Source organism: Neofelis nebulosa, chromosome 14, assembly GCF_028018385.1.
Source record: "Neofelis nebulosa isolate mNeoNeb1 chromosome 14, mNeoNeb1.pri, whole genome shotgun sequence".
In the NCBI taxonomy this organism is placed as follows: Eukaryota; Metazoa; Chordata; class Mammalia; order Carnivora; family Felidae; genus Neofelis; species Neofelis nebulosa.
Window position 1 is genome coordinate 13,040,894 of NC_080795.1, and position 14,794 is coordinate 13,055,687.

Genomic DNA, 14,794 nt, shown 5'->3' on the forward strand with positions numbered 1-14,794 from the left:
ACGTGATACATCACATTAACAAAAAAAAAGAAAAGAACCATATGATCCTGTCAATCGATGCAGAAAAGGCCTTTGACAAAATCCAGCACCCTTTCTTAATAAAAACCCTTGAGAAAGTCGGGATAGAAGGAACATACTTAAAGATCATAAAAGCCATTTATGAAAAGCCCACAGCTAACATCATCCTCAATGGGGAAAAACTGAGAGCTTTTTCCCTGAGATCAGGAACACGACAGGGATGCCCACTCTCACCGCTGCTGTTTAATATAGTGCTGGAAGTTCTAGCATCAGCAATCAGACAACAAAAGGAAATCAAAGGCATCCAAATTGGCAAAGATGAAGTCAAGCTTTCGCTTTTTGCAGATGACATGATATTATACATGGAAAATCCGATAGACTCCACCAAAAGTCTGCTAGAACTGATACATGAATTCAGCAAAGTTGCCGCATACAAAATCAATGTACAGAAATCAGTTGCATTCTTATACACTAACAATGAAGCAACAGAAAGACAAATAAAGAAACTGATCCCATTCACAATTGCACCAAGAAGCATAAAATACCTAGGAATAAATCTAACCAAAGATGTAAAAGATCTGTATGCTGAAAACTATAGAAAGCTTATGCAGGTAATTGAAGAAGATATAAAGAAATGGAAAGACATTCCCTGCTCATGGATTGGAAGAATAAATATTGTCAAAATGTCAATACTACCCAAAGCTATCTACACATTCAATGCAATCCCAATCAAAATTGCACCAGCATTCTTCTCGAAACTAGAACAAGCAATCCTAAAATTCATATGGAACCACAAAAGGCCCCGAATAGCCAAAGTAATTTTGAAGAAGAAGACCAAAGCAGGAGGCATCACAATCCCAGACTTTAGCCTCTACTACAAAGCTGTCATCATCAAGACAGCATGGTATTGGCATAAAAACAGACACATAGACCAATGGAATCGAATAGAAACCCCAGAACTAGACCCACAAACGTATGGCCAACTCATTTTTGACAAAGCAGGAAAGAACATCCAATGGAAAAAAGACAGTCTCTTTAACAAATGGTGCTGGGAGAACTGGACAGCAACATGCAGAAGGTTGAAACTAGACCACTTTCTCACACCATTCACAAAAATAAACTCAAAATGGATAAAGGACCTGAATGTGAGACAGGAAACCATCAAAACCTTAGAGGAGAAAACAGGAAAAGACCTCTCTGACCTCAGCCGTAGCAATCTCTTACTCGGCACATCCCCAAAGGCAAGGGAATTAAAAGCAAAAGTGAATTACTGGGACCTTATGAAGATAAAAAGCTTCTGCACAGCAAAGGAAACAACCAACAAAACTAAAAGGCAACCAACGGAATGGGAAAAGATATTTGCAAATGACACATCGGACAAAGGGCTAGTATCCAAAATCTATAAAGAGCTCATCAAACTCCACACCCGAAAAACAAATAGCCCAGTGAAGAAATGGGCAGAAAACATGAATAGACACTTCTCTAAAGAAGACATCCGGATGGCCAACAGGCACATGAAAAGATGTTCAACGTCGCTCCTCATCAGGGAAATACAAATCAAAACCACACTCAGATACCACCTCACGCCAGTCAGAGTGGCCAAAATGAAGAAATCAGGAGACTATAGATGCTGGAGAGGATGTGGAGAGACGGGAACCCTCTTGCACTGTTGGTGGGAATGCAAATTGGTGCAGCCGCTCTGGAAAGCAGTGTGGAGGTTCCTCAAAAAATTAAAAATAGACCTACCCTATGACCCAGCAATAGCACTGCTAGGAATTTATCCAAGGGATACAGGAGTACTGATGCATAGGGGCACTTGTACCCCAATGTTTATAGCAGCACTCTCAACAATCGCCAAATTATGGAAAGAGCCTAAATGTCCATCAACTGATGAATGGATAAAGAAATTGTGGTTTATATACACAATGGAATACTACGTGGCAATGAGAAAGAATGAAATATGGCCTTTTGTAGCAACGTGGATGGAACTGGAGAGTGTGATGCTAAGTGAAATAAGCCATACAGAGAAAGACAGATACCATATGGTTTCACTCTTATGTGGATCCTGAGAAACGTAACAGAAACCCATGGGGGAGGGGAAGGGGGAAAAAAAAAAAAAAAGAGGTTAGAGTGGGAGAGAGCCAAAGCATAAGAGACTGTTAAAAACTGAGAACAAACTGAGGGTTGATGGGGGGTGGGAGGGAGGGCAGGGTGGGTGATGGGTATTGAGGAGGGCACCTTTTGGGATGAGCACTGGGTGTTGTATGGAAACCAATTTGACAGTAAATTTCATATATTAAAAAATAAAAAAAAATAAAAAAAAAAAGAAAAAAAAAAAAAAAAAAAAAAGAAATAGAGTGTATTATGCTAAATGAAATGAGTCAGTCAGAGAAAGACAAATATACTATTTCACTCGTATGTGGAATTTAAGAAACAAAATGGATGAACATAGGGGAAGGGAAGCAAAAATAGTATAAAAACCAAGAGGGCGACAAACCATAAGAGACTTGTTTTTGTTTATTTATTTTTGAGAGAGAGAGAGAGAGAGAGGCAGAGAGAGAAAGAGACACAGAATCTGAAGCAGGCTCCAGGCTCTGAGCTGTCAGCACAGAGCCCAAAGCGGGACTTGAACTCACAAGCCGTAAGATCATGACCTGAGCTGAAGTTGGACACTTAACCGACTGAACCTCCAGGTGCCCCCATAAGAGACTCTTAAATACAGAGAACAAACTGAGGGTTGCTAGAGAGGAGGTGGGTGGGGGATGGGCTAAATGGGCAATGAGCATTAGGAGGACACTTGTTGGGATGAGCACTGGGTGTTATATGTAAGTGATCAATCACTAAATTCTATTCCTGAAATTAAAAAAAAAAAAAAAAAAGGAAGAAAGAAATGCAGCAGTACCATGTGTCTTTATGAACATTAGTCAAATTCATGAAGTATTTCAAGTATTCTCTAAAATCATTAGCATAATTCCATAATCTAATTTGGGGTTTTCTTTCATCTAGAAAATAAAGCTGTTCTCTTCAATTCCTATGGCAAAGTCTACGGCTTTTTCTACCATGTTGTTGGGGGTTAGAAAAATTTGAGAGACTGTGATATAACATTCATAGGAAGTAAACTAGAAGCAGTCACAGGGATGCTTCTAGATGCTCTAGACCAAGTTTGAGGGACAGAAAACATATCTAACTTGGACTTGCCTCAGGGATCTTAAGAAAGGACCCACCGGATTCCTTTGTTGACACAAGTCAGCATACAAAAAAGATAAAAGCAACCAGAAGAAAATCATAGCATCCTGCCATAACCAAATCGAATTCATTACTACCTCTGCATCCATAGTTCCTTCTCTCTTTTTGAACATCCCTGTGCCTGAGTCAAATCCTTCAACTTGTTCTTTGGACGTCATCACCTCCAATTCATTCAAGACCATCTCTGCAATTATCCCCTCTCTCTTGCAAAAATCTTTTTTTTTTTCCTCCCGATTGGAGCGTTCCCATTGACAACTTCCTGTATTTCAATAAAGAAAACAAAAATCCAACACTCCCTTGAGTGGTTATTATCTCCTCAGTTACTGCTTCGTTTTTCCATTTACCTTGGTAACAGAACTGGCAACACGGTCTCCAAATCCTCTTCTGTTCCTCCTTCCATTCAGTGCTAGGGAGTGCCATTCTTCATGGACTGTGACAGGGCTCCTGTTGAAGACAGCAGACTTTTGTGTCCTGTCAAAACCAATGGGCAATTCTCCCTCCTTACCTAATTAGAATTTCCAGTAGAATTTGGCCAGGTTCACCACACCTCTCATTCTTTAAACATTCTTCCTCTTCCATAACCTCACTCTCCTGGCTTTTCTCCTGCTTCATTGTCTCAAACTCTTTTTCACATCCTTCGGTGGCTTCCTTCTCTCTAACCGGCCTGTGCGTGCTAGAATTCCCAGGGCCAGCCACGGTCTCTTTCTCTTCTCTCTAGCCTCAGGACACAGGTGATCTCATCAAATCCCTTGGCTTTAAGCAGCATCTTAAATAGGAAATGTGGAAGTCTGACTGCAAGTTTTTCTTGCCTCTGGAGGTGACATAGCAGGGCAGAGATTTCAGGGGACAGCATACTGATGCAAACAAAATAGCTGATGTCTCCAGGGCAAGTTCTAAGCAAGTTGAGTGGTAGTATGAGACTGTTCCGTGCTATAGGGGCAAGAGTGTTGGAACCGCTGAAGCATCAAGAGATTTCCAAGGAGAAGGAAGAATGAAGAAGAAAGATGCTGTCTTTGAGCGGAATGTGGGGATAATGGGACACCCATGATCCTTCATATAAATTTATGGGAATCTGAATCATTAGTGATTGTCTCTGTCAGAAAAGTGGTTTCAGTTTAGGTAAACTGGCCAGATAGCATTTGATTGTGGAGTGAGGGCAGAATCAGCAGCATTTGACAAGCAGCCTGCTGTGGAAAAATTAGAATTGGGCCACCTTTCATAATAAGTATCTACTTGGGTCCTGGCTTGAGAAAAAAAAACAATATTAGAAATATTAATAAGCATTGTTATTTTTGGCAATCAGAGCTTGGTGCTACACTACTTTCTAGCTCTTTCTATCTTTCTAGACTTTCTAGCTCTGCTCTATCTAATAAATCTGTGACAGTGGGGGTTAGCCAGATGCACTTACCTGAAGATCAGAAGATCCTTTCAGGCAACTTAGAGGATAACCCTTTTGCACTGAGGATATAATTGACACATGAATAATATACATTTCATAGCCTATCTCACCTCTGTCCGACTCTGTCTCTCCTTTCCAGTTACTCTCCCCTTAACTCTGGCCCCTGCAACTCAGGTGTGAAAGACCTAAATATATAATATGGATCCACAGGTAGAATGGAGGACAAAAGCTCTTTTTAAAATTATAATTGTGAGAAAATATTTCAGATGAGATTTTGTTTTTGTCGTTGCTGTCATTTGTTTTGTTTTGTTTTGTTTTTTAAACCAATATCCTTTCTCATCCATCATTACTTTGTGAAACAAGGTGACCTTTTTCTAAGGTTTTAGCTCCTTTTAGGATGGGACAATGATTCAAAAATTTTCTAGGCTTCTCGAAAAACATCGGGGCGCCTGGATGGCTCAGTCAGTGGGGCGCCTGGATGGCTCAGTCGGTTGAGCGTCCAACTTCGGCTCAGGTCATTTCATAGTCCTTGCTGACAGCTCAGAGCCTGAAACCTGCTTTGGATTCTGTGTCTCCTCTCTCTCTGCCCTTCTCCCACTAATGATCTGTCTCAAAAAACAAATGAACATTAAAAAAGTGTTTTAAAGAAAAACATTGTAGCTAAGCACTATAATGGTACACTTATCTGGAGAAAAACATGTTTCTGAGATTTTACATAATTTTGAAACACAGAATTTATTATTACTATTCTATGTGGTGTCTTACCACTTAAAAACATTATGGTATCATCAGTAGTTAGTGAAATGTATTTGGCAATTCCCTTTAGTCTGAATAAAACTTACCACTAAGTACCTTTCTGTGCTGTTCCAGGATGGCATTTATAATGCAAGAAAGGCTAAGGATTCTACATAATATGGTTGGCATAGTTCACCTTGTGGAAACCTGACCTTTTCACTATGCATTCTTGTTCCTCACCTCCTTTTTTTGTTTCTTAACCATCATGTTTGACACATTAAGACCTTGATCCCTGGCCCCAGAGCGACTCCTCCAACCTTTGAGTCTCAACCTTTGGAAGGTCTGTTTCTGCCGCTCTATATGCACTGTCATGCATCTTGATTCTCTAGAATGCATTCACCATGGACTCTCAGGAATTATAGGATTCCCACCCTTTGTAGGAACAGAAAGACCTAGAAGTCCACCTGCACTCAGATAACAAGAATCCAAAGAACAAGAAGAGTGGACATACGCTAAATGCAGTTATGCAGGACACTTCCTGTGAGGCCTGCTGCTTGTTGATGTCTTTATTTCCCACCTATGTGGGAAGCTCCGGTCCCACATAGTCTACTGTTCATTCCATTGTGATCTTAACACGTGTCTTCCTACTTCAGCTTTCATGTGGAGTAGGATATGGGTGGAAACCACCTGGCCCAGCAAGGTTGGCTGAGATACAAAGCTCATTTGTATGCATATACTATTGCAGGAAATGCCAGGCATCTTTCTAGCTTGCCTGTCACATGTAGCAAAAAGGTGACAATTACTGGGAAACTTTGAGCAGTCCCAGAGGTGCTCTTCAAAGCCTCTTGCTCATGAAAGAGGAAATATACTTGTTTTATGTCTGGTTTTATCTGCTATTAATTTTTGTCATTAAAAGATTCGTCAGCAGAATAAGAAATTAAAAAAAAAAATTTAATCTTTATTTTTGAGAGAGAGAGAGAGAGACAGAGTGCGAGCGGCAGAGGAACACAGAGAGAGGGAGATACAGAATCTGAAGAGGCTCTAAGCTCTGAGCTATCATCACAGAGCCTGACGTGGAGCTTGAACCCACAAACCGAGAGATCATGACCTGAGCTGAAGTCGGACGCTTAGATTGAGCCACACAAAAACCCCTAGAATAAGAAACTTTAAATAATACTTTCCCAATAAAGTACTGAAATATATTATATTTTGTTAAAAAAAACTTGATTTCTGTCAGTGTGAGCATGAAATAGAAAATTCTGCATTTTTGAATAAAACATAAAGAACACACTTCCTTACAAAAAATCAAATTTTCTTAAAAGAAGTGAAAGAGTATAGTTTTATGTTTCAATTACTCTAATGCAGCAATGAGATTTGCTAACAGTTGTGCAATTCACCAGCAAGAGCTATCCTCAACATACTCTATGCATTTACGACTTACATACTTAGTTCTCTCTTACAGTCCTTTGTAGCAGAATTTATGCCATGGCATAGTTTCCTCTTATTTAGAAAACCAATGCACTGAAAGATGTACGAATAATTTATTTCTCTGGCACTTGTCAGCCATACTTTTATAAGTGCAATCTAGTGTATGGGAAAGGTCCTGGGGGAGATAAAGCATTCAGTCAAGTGTCAATGAAATTACTCAAGGACACCGATCAAAATGGTATCACATGGGTAGCTGTAATTTACATATACTCAAATTAGTCTTAAATATTCACATATGCTCAATTTATAGTGAGTATTTACATATATTCAATTTATATATACTTAAATTTAGTCTTACAGAGAGGATTTTATATTCAGGCTGAGAATTTTTCTTTGAACTGCTAAAGACATGACTTGTCAAAATTTCTGAAAGATTTATACTTTAAAAGTTGGTGCTTACCACTGCATATTTCATCTTTTGAGGGCAGAAAGATATTTACTCGAGTACTACTTGGCAGGGAAGGAGAGAATCACAGGATGAGCATGTGGTTGCACATGTGTGTTTGTGTGTGTCAGTGCATGCGCATATGAATTCCTGTGTTGCTAAAGATGATAAATTATTTGAATCTGGAATTGGTAAGAGAAACACAGAAAACAACAACAAAAAACCTAAGAAGTAATTACATAGAGAATCAGAAGAGTAGGAATGCATATCTTTGAGATAATTTCATTTTTGATTTCTAAAATATTATGTAATAAGAATAATAAAGATTGACTAAATCTCACCCTTCAAATAATGCCCGCAGCAACACTGTGAAGTTTAAACCAATTTGCACAGAAGCAGAGACTGAAGCTCAGTGAGGTTGGATGGCTTGCTCAGTCAGCCATGTTGGGCCATGGAGTGAGGGTCTGCAGTCACGAGGGGCAGGCCCTACCCTACACTGAAGAATCCTTCAGGGGCTGCCCTGCTCTGTCCCTGTAGCTGACAGCCTTTCTGCCTCAGGTCCTTGGCCTCCTCCTGCAGAATGAGCTAGAGATGGAACACCTCCCCTCAGGTCGGAAAAAAACGATAGGGATGTGTTTTAATTCAGTTTGAGTAAAATTTCCATTCCAACAAGGGTGTGAATCTGTTCTAGATTTCATAATCCTTCAGGGCCATTTAAATCCTACCTTCTAATTAAAGATTTTGTACCAAAATTGTATTAGTGGATACTCTGTTTTTCAAACTCCATTTCCATCTAACAGTATATTTTCAAACCTACAGAACTGAAAAGAATAAAGCACTTTAAAAATTGTGTTGGGGCGCCTGGGTGGCTCAGTCGGTTAAAGCGTCCGAGTTCAGCTCAGGTCACGATTTCGCGGTCCATGAGTTCGAGCCCCGCGTCGGGCTCTGGGCTGATGGCTCAGAGCCTGGAGCCTGCTTCCAATTCTGTGTCTCCCTCTCTCTGCCCCTGCCCCGTTCATGCTCTGTCTCTCTCTGTTCCAAAAATAAATAAAACGTTAAAAAAATTTTTTTTAAATAAAAATAAAAATAAAAATAAAAATAAAAATAAAAATAAAAATAAAAATTGTGTTGATGTACTCAAAAGGAAGCTTGGTATTTTCACTTAAAACCTTGGCTCAGCAGAGCGCCCGTGTGGCTAAGTTGGTCATGATCTCATGGTTTGTGGGTTCGAGCGCCGCATCGGGCTCCATGCTGACAGCTCAGAGTGTGGAGCCTGCCTCTGATTCTGTGTCTCCCTCTCTGCTCCTCCCCCGCTCACACTCTCTCTCTACTTCAAAAATAAATAAATATTAAAACAAACAAACAACAAAAATCTTGGCTCAGCATTTCACAATGAATTTTGGTGGGAACACTAGTGTTTCCTAAGAGTTGATTCCTAATTGAAATTTCTAATTAGGATAAAAAATATGGTAACAATATATTATACTATACACACATACATGTGTACAAACATATGTATATATAAAGTGCAAAGACTACTAAAAATTTATATATTTAAGAAAAAAATTTTTAATGTTTATTTATTTTTGAGAGAGAGAGAGAGAGAGAAAGCATGAGCGGGGGAAGGACAGAGACAGAAAGGGAGACACAGAATCCAAAGCAGGCTCAGGCTCTGAGCTGTCAGTACAGAGCCCCATGCGGGGCTCGAACCCACAGACCATGAGATCATGATCTGAGCTGAAGTCAGACGCTTAACCACTCGAGGCACCTAGGTGCCCCTAAAAATTTATGTTTTTAAAAATTAATACACTGGTTTGTTTAGAAGAAAAAGGTATTGTGTTTGTGCAAGGAGCACCACCTGAAAGATGTTCTGATAAAGAAGACTCAGTTTCCTGGGCCTGAAATATAGGCAGCCTCTCTCTCTCTCTCTCTCTCTTAAAAATAAATAAACATTAAAAAAAACCTTATTAACTATGATTATAGAGGCTTGGTAGTATATTGTTAAATTTATTTGAAAAAATTGAAAAAACCAGTTGCCATTCCAAAACCATGCTGGGCTTTTATGTAACAGGGTATGCCAGTAATGTGCAACCTGAAATCTGCCTTAAAGAGCCCTACATGGCAAAATTAAAGTGACAGCTGAGACATTTTAGAGCTGAATTTGTCAGTCTTCAAAACAGTGTTTTAAAAGTAGACCAAAAGCCCCCAGCCCATTCACTTTCATGTTGTACTTTTGTTTCATCTGTCCACTTATCTGCGAGTATAAATCCATCTTGTATAGTGAAATGTCAATTCTGATGATTTGTTTTAAAGAAATAGTTGTGTCTTTTTGCAATAGCAAAAAAAAAAAAAAAATCCTGAGTAGAATCAGGATAATGGTCTAATGTCAATTTTTATTCACAAAGCACTTCAATGTTCGACTTCTATCATCAAATCTACCGTGTTACATTTTACCCTTGAAAACTGAGATCAAAGATAAAAAAAAAATTATTAAACAGTCTTCATTCTTTTCCTTTTCGAAGAAAACAGAGGAAAAGAATTATTGAAACAAATCGTCAGAGTTGATATTACACTGTATAAGACAGAAGAAGCTGTAAGTATCACTCTTCAGGTAAATTTTATTGCTAAATAAAAAGGTTATGTTGCCTTATATTCATATGGAAAACAAAACTTTAACTTTTTTTTCAAATGATTATCTACTGGCATATGCAATTTCAATGTGGGAATTACAAGAAGAACCTTGGCTTACAAGGTTTAAACTGCCAGCAAAATATTGAAAAATTTAATAAATTAAGGTAAACACTAAAAAAAAAATCTAAATATACAGCAAGATTACTTTCTTCTAAAGCACAGAGAAATGATCAAACACAGACTTGTACCCCATTGCATTTGAATTATGATATCTCTGTCCCATAAATGCTCTCGGAGTAACCACCATCCTTCAGGACATCTGGGGTTTGCAATTTTTACTGGAAATGTAGCTTTAGGTAAGTTTTTTAAAATTCGAGAAAAAAGAATTTTTACTTCTAGCTCTAACACCAATAAAAAAGAGATTGAAAGAGCTCATACTGGGGCGCCTGGGTGACTCAGTCAGTTAAGCATGTGACTTCGGCTCAGGTCATGATCTCGCAGTTGGTGAGTTTGAGCCCCGCATCGGGCTCTGTGCTGACAGCTCAGAGCCTAGAGCCTGCTTTGGATTCTCTCTCCCTCTCTCTCTCTCTCTCTCTCTCTCTCTCTCTCTCTCGCAAAAATAAATAAACGTCAAAAAATGTTTAAGAAAAGAGCTCATACTACTAAAAAACATGGAGAGAAGTTTACTTGATTTCTCAATTGCATTAGTTTCCTAATGTAACCAAGCACCACAAACTGGGTGGCTTAGAACAGTCTCATAATTCTGGAGGCTAGAAAGTCTACACACAAGGCGTCTGTAGGATTATGCTCCCTTGAAACCTTCATTGCTTCCTGGTTTCTGGTGGAGGCCAGCAATCTGTGGTGACCTTCGGCCTGCACCTGCAGCACCCCCAGTCTGTCCCTCTGTCCTAACCAGCTGTGCGTGTGTCTCATCAGAATGACGCCAGTCACATTGGATGAAGGGCCCACCCTACTTCCGTATAACTTCGTCTTAATTAATTACATCTCTAAGGATCCTATTTCCATATAAAGTCACATTCTGAGATGTAACTTTCAATATCTCTTTTGAGGAACATAATGCAACCCATAATACCCACTGACCACCATTTTCTTCTTTAAATTTTTTTCTAAAATTTTTGCATTGAAATAGTTTAGATGTACACAAACTTTCAATGATAGTACAGAGGGTTCTCACATACCCTCACCTAGTTTCTACTGATGTAAATAACTTTCGTAATCATGATACAGTTTTCAAAACTAAAAAACTAACATTGGGAAAATTCTATTAACTAAGCTATGGACCTTTATTTGTATTTCATTAATTTTTTCACTGATACCTGCTTTAAAAATTTTTTGTTGTTCTAGGATCCAATCTAGGAAATCAAATTTCATTTATTACACTGAGTTGCAGCACCAATCTGTGACTGTGTTTTAAGTCTTTACTTGATTTTTATGAACTTGGCATAGAGACTTTTGAAGAATACTACTGGGTGTTTTGTAGAATTCATCCGGATTTTTCTGATGTTTCCTCATAACTTCACTAGGATTATGAATTTGGAGGAAGGATATCACAGTGGCGAAGTACCCTGCTCATCATATCCCATCATGGGGTACATGATACCAACATGGCTTCTTCTTAGTGATACTAACCTGTGTGACTTGGGTAAGGTGCGGTCTGACAGATTTCTTCACCGTAAAGTTGCCATTTTCCCCTTTCTGTGCTCTTGTTCTTTGGGAGCAAATCCTAAATCCAGTCCACACTGAAAGGAAGGAAAAATGAAGTTTTACCTCTTGAAGGGAAGGGGAATATCAAAGAATTTGTAGACACAGGCCCAAACCAACACAGTCATCAGTGAATGTTTCGGGGTAGATACTCTGAATCTATGCAGATAACTTACCTCTCCTTAACGTTCTGTCCACTAATTTTATCTGCCCTCTGTGAATCTCGCCCATAGCAATTATTGCTGTGCTATCCAAAGGTAATTTTCTACTTTGGTCCTACCATATCCTTTTGAAAAGCAACTAAAAAATAATAATTCTGGCACAGCATTAAAGTAATTATATTAATTATATTTGTTGGGATGGTTGAGGACTCAATAAAATGTATTCATAGTGTTTTCTCTGAACTAACGTGAGCTCCAAGAAATAAAAGCCCATCACCACAGACCAGTTCGTGCATTAGAGCACTGAGTCATGCAAGGTGCTTTTAATGGTTCCGAGAGAAGGTGCACTGCCCTCTCTGACAGTGCTCATTTGCATACACATGTTTAATCCCAGCAGGAGGTGTGAATGCAGGTATCACCAGAGCAGAAATACAGGCATTCTCAGGTAAAAGCAGTTCTTCATAAACTTTATAACCTCATTCCAAACTCCAGTTGTCAGTTTACAGCTTTCAGGGTGACATCTTAAATCAGGAAAATGCCACACGTGTACAGTAACTGGTCTAATCTTTTTGGTAAATTGCTGCCTATGATTTTCAAAAACATAGTAAATTGCTGGCAACTGACATTGTGTCTCCCTGCGCGATTAACTTCACTTCTGCACGGTTAATAAATCAGTTTTAAATTATTCATCAGATCACCCGGTGTCTAGGCTTTGATTGACAACCATTGATTTTGGGGACCTGTAATTCTAACTTTTATACTGAGGCGAAATTTGCCAGCTGATTGTTTCCATTCTCTTCCAGTGTAAAATTAAAACCGTAAGCAGAAAGACGGCAGTGTAGGAAGATCCTGAACTCACCTTCTCCCAGGGACACACCAAATCTACAGCTACATATGGGTTATTTCTTTCTGAAAAGGATCTGAATGCTCCAATGGCTGCTCTCAACAACAAAGAATAAAAGTGCCACATCAAATTGGGTGAGAGGCAGAGACACAGTCTGGTGCAGCAACACACAATAGGGTGCAATCTCACCAGACAGGTGTTTTCGCCGGAAGAGTGAAGAAAAGGTGTCCCACACTGGGCGCCCTGGCTCCTGGAATCTGCACTGGAGAGGTGAGCCCTCCGGACACCTGGCTTGGAAAATCAGTGGGGCTGACACCAGGGGTCCCAAAGTGCTACCGGAAACCGAAAGTCCCCTTTTGGAGGGCTCATGTACCATCACACTCGCCCCTAGACCCAGTGGAAAAACATCATCAGCGTTTGAAAAATGTCTAGATTATATGTGAGGGTGAGTCAGCTGCTGATCTGGAAGGATCAGCTGGAGGTACAGGGGACAATTAAGATGCTCCCCCTTGGAGCATCTGGACAGCTCAGTTGGTTAAGTGTCCGACTTCAGCTCAGGTCATGATCTCACAGTTCATGAGTTCAAACCCCGCGTCGGGCTCTGTGCTGACAGCTCAGAGCCTGGAGCCTGCTTCTGATTCTGCGTCTCCCTCTCTCTCTGCCCCTCCCCTGCCCATGCTGTTTTCTCTCTCTCTCTCTCTCTCTCTCTCTCTCTCTCTCTCTCTATCTCAAAAAGTAAATAATAAACATTTAAAAAAATTAAAAAAAAATGATCCCCGGAGGCAAAGGTTCTGGCAGATGCCATCGTTGCACACTCCATGTAGTCTGCTAGCACAGGGGGGTGAGCTTGGGCATGGCACTCTTCCACCCTCTTGCTGGGATGGGTAGGGAAAGCGGTTGGGGCACTCTCTAAGGCAGGAGAATGTGGGTGTTTGTGGCGCTCCTGTGCTCCTTGGCTGGGGCTGGTGAGCCAAATAGCTGTGGCATTCTTCCACTCCCAGCCTGAAGCCAGTGCTTGTGAACAGACAAGGTACTCGCTTACTGCATTGTTGAAGCCACAGGCACTTGTAGTCAAGACATTTTCCTACTGCCTTTCCGGAGCCAGTGAGTGGCCCACCCACTACACCCTCCAGCAGCCTTGCTAAAGCCAGCAGGTAAAAGAAGTATACACAAGGGGCACCCCTTGATCGCCTGACCCTGGTGGACAAGAGACTGGTGTCTGTGCATGGGGCCTTCAAAGCTGGAAAGGCAGTACTTGGTAGGCCAGCACCAGCAGGACACTGCACAGACAGAAATTTACTCAGCCTGGAGCTTCAGCCTCAGGGACGCACTTCAGGTTTCCCACACATGTAGAGGCTAAAGAGGCACTCCCAGGAAACATAAGCAGGGAGACACTATCCATGGCTCACTATAGCTCAGTGAGACTTCCCATAAAGGGCCTCATGCACTTGTCTGGAGCCTGATTTTTGCCAAGTGTCACCTAGGGGATGCCTCCAGATCTCCTGGTCTGGAGGACCAAAAATATTAAAAATTTTATTTTTAATATTTATTTACTTTTGAGAGAGAGACAGAGCGTGAGTGGGGGAGGGGCAGAGAGAGAGGGAGACACAGAATCCGAAGCGGGCTCCAGGCTCCATGCTGTTAGCACAGAGCCCGACGTGGAGCTCGAACCCATGAACTGTGAGATCATGACCTGAGCTGAAGCTGGATGCTTAATCGACTGAGCCACCCAGATGCCCCATATATTTGCATACTTTAAATGCTGCTGCTTGAGGGTCTGGCTTCCAATCAGCCTGAAATTAGGTGTTAAATGAGATTCCTCCCCTTCGATCACTGACAGGTCTTGGCACACCCTCAACAAAACAACTGGACATACAAAAAATAAGTCAGGTAGGTTAGACAGTCATCAGGGTCCGTGAGGCAACCAAGAGCCAGGGCAAGTTTGAATGAATCACCTACACAAGGCCACCCCTTCAAGACTGAGAGAGGTAGCTGTTTTGCCTCGTATATGGAAACAACACAGAGTCAAGCAAAATGAAGAAAGAGAGCGATATGTTTGAAAAGCAAGAACAAGATAAGACCTCAGAAAAATACCTTAATGATATGAAGAAAAATAACCTACATGAGAAAGAAGTAATGGTCATAAAGATGCTCACCAAATGTGG

General features: G+C 40.5%; 1 long non-coding RNA gene across 1 annotated transcript in view; it reads right to left on the reverse strand.

Annotated features, from left to right (window-relative positions):
* LOC131494938 (uncharacterized) overlaps nucleotides 1-14,794 on the reverse strand; it is a 151,333-nt gene that overhangs the window by 115,131 nt on the left and 21,408 nt on the right. The window contains exons 2-3 of the long non-coding RNA XR_009253663.1: nucleotides 11,553-11,662; nucleotides 3,609-3,708 (exon numbers count right to left, since the gene is read on the reverse strand). This is a non-coding gene — a long non-coding RNA (uncharacterized LOC131494938). The remainder of the gene's footprint in view (nucleotides 1-3,608; nucleotides 3,709-11,552; nucleotides 11,663-14,794) is intronic.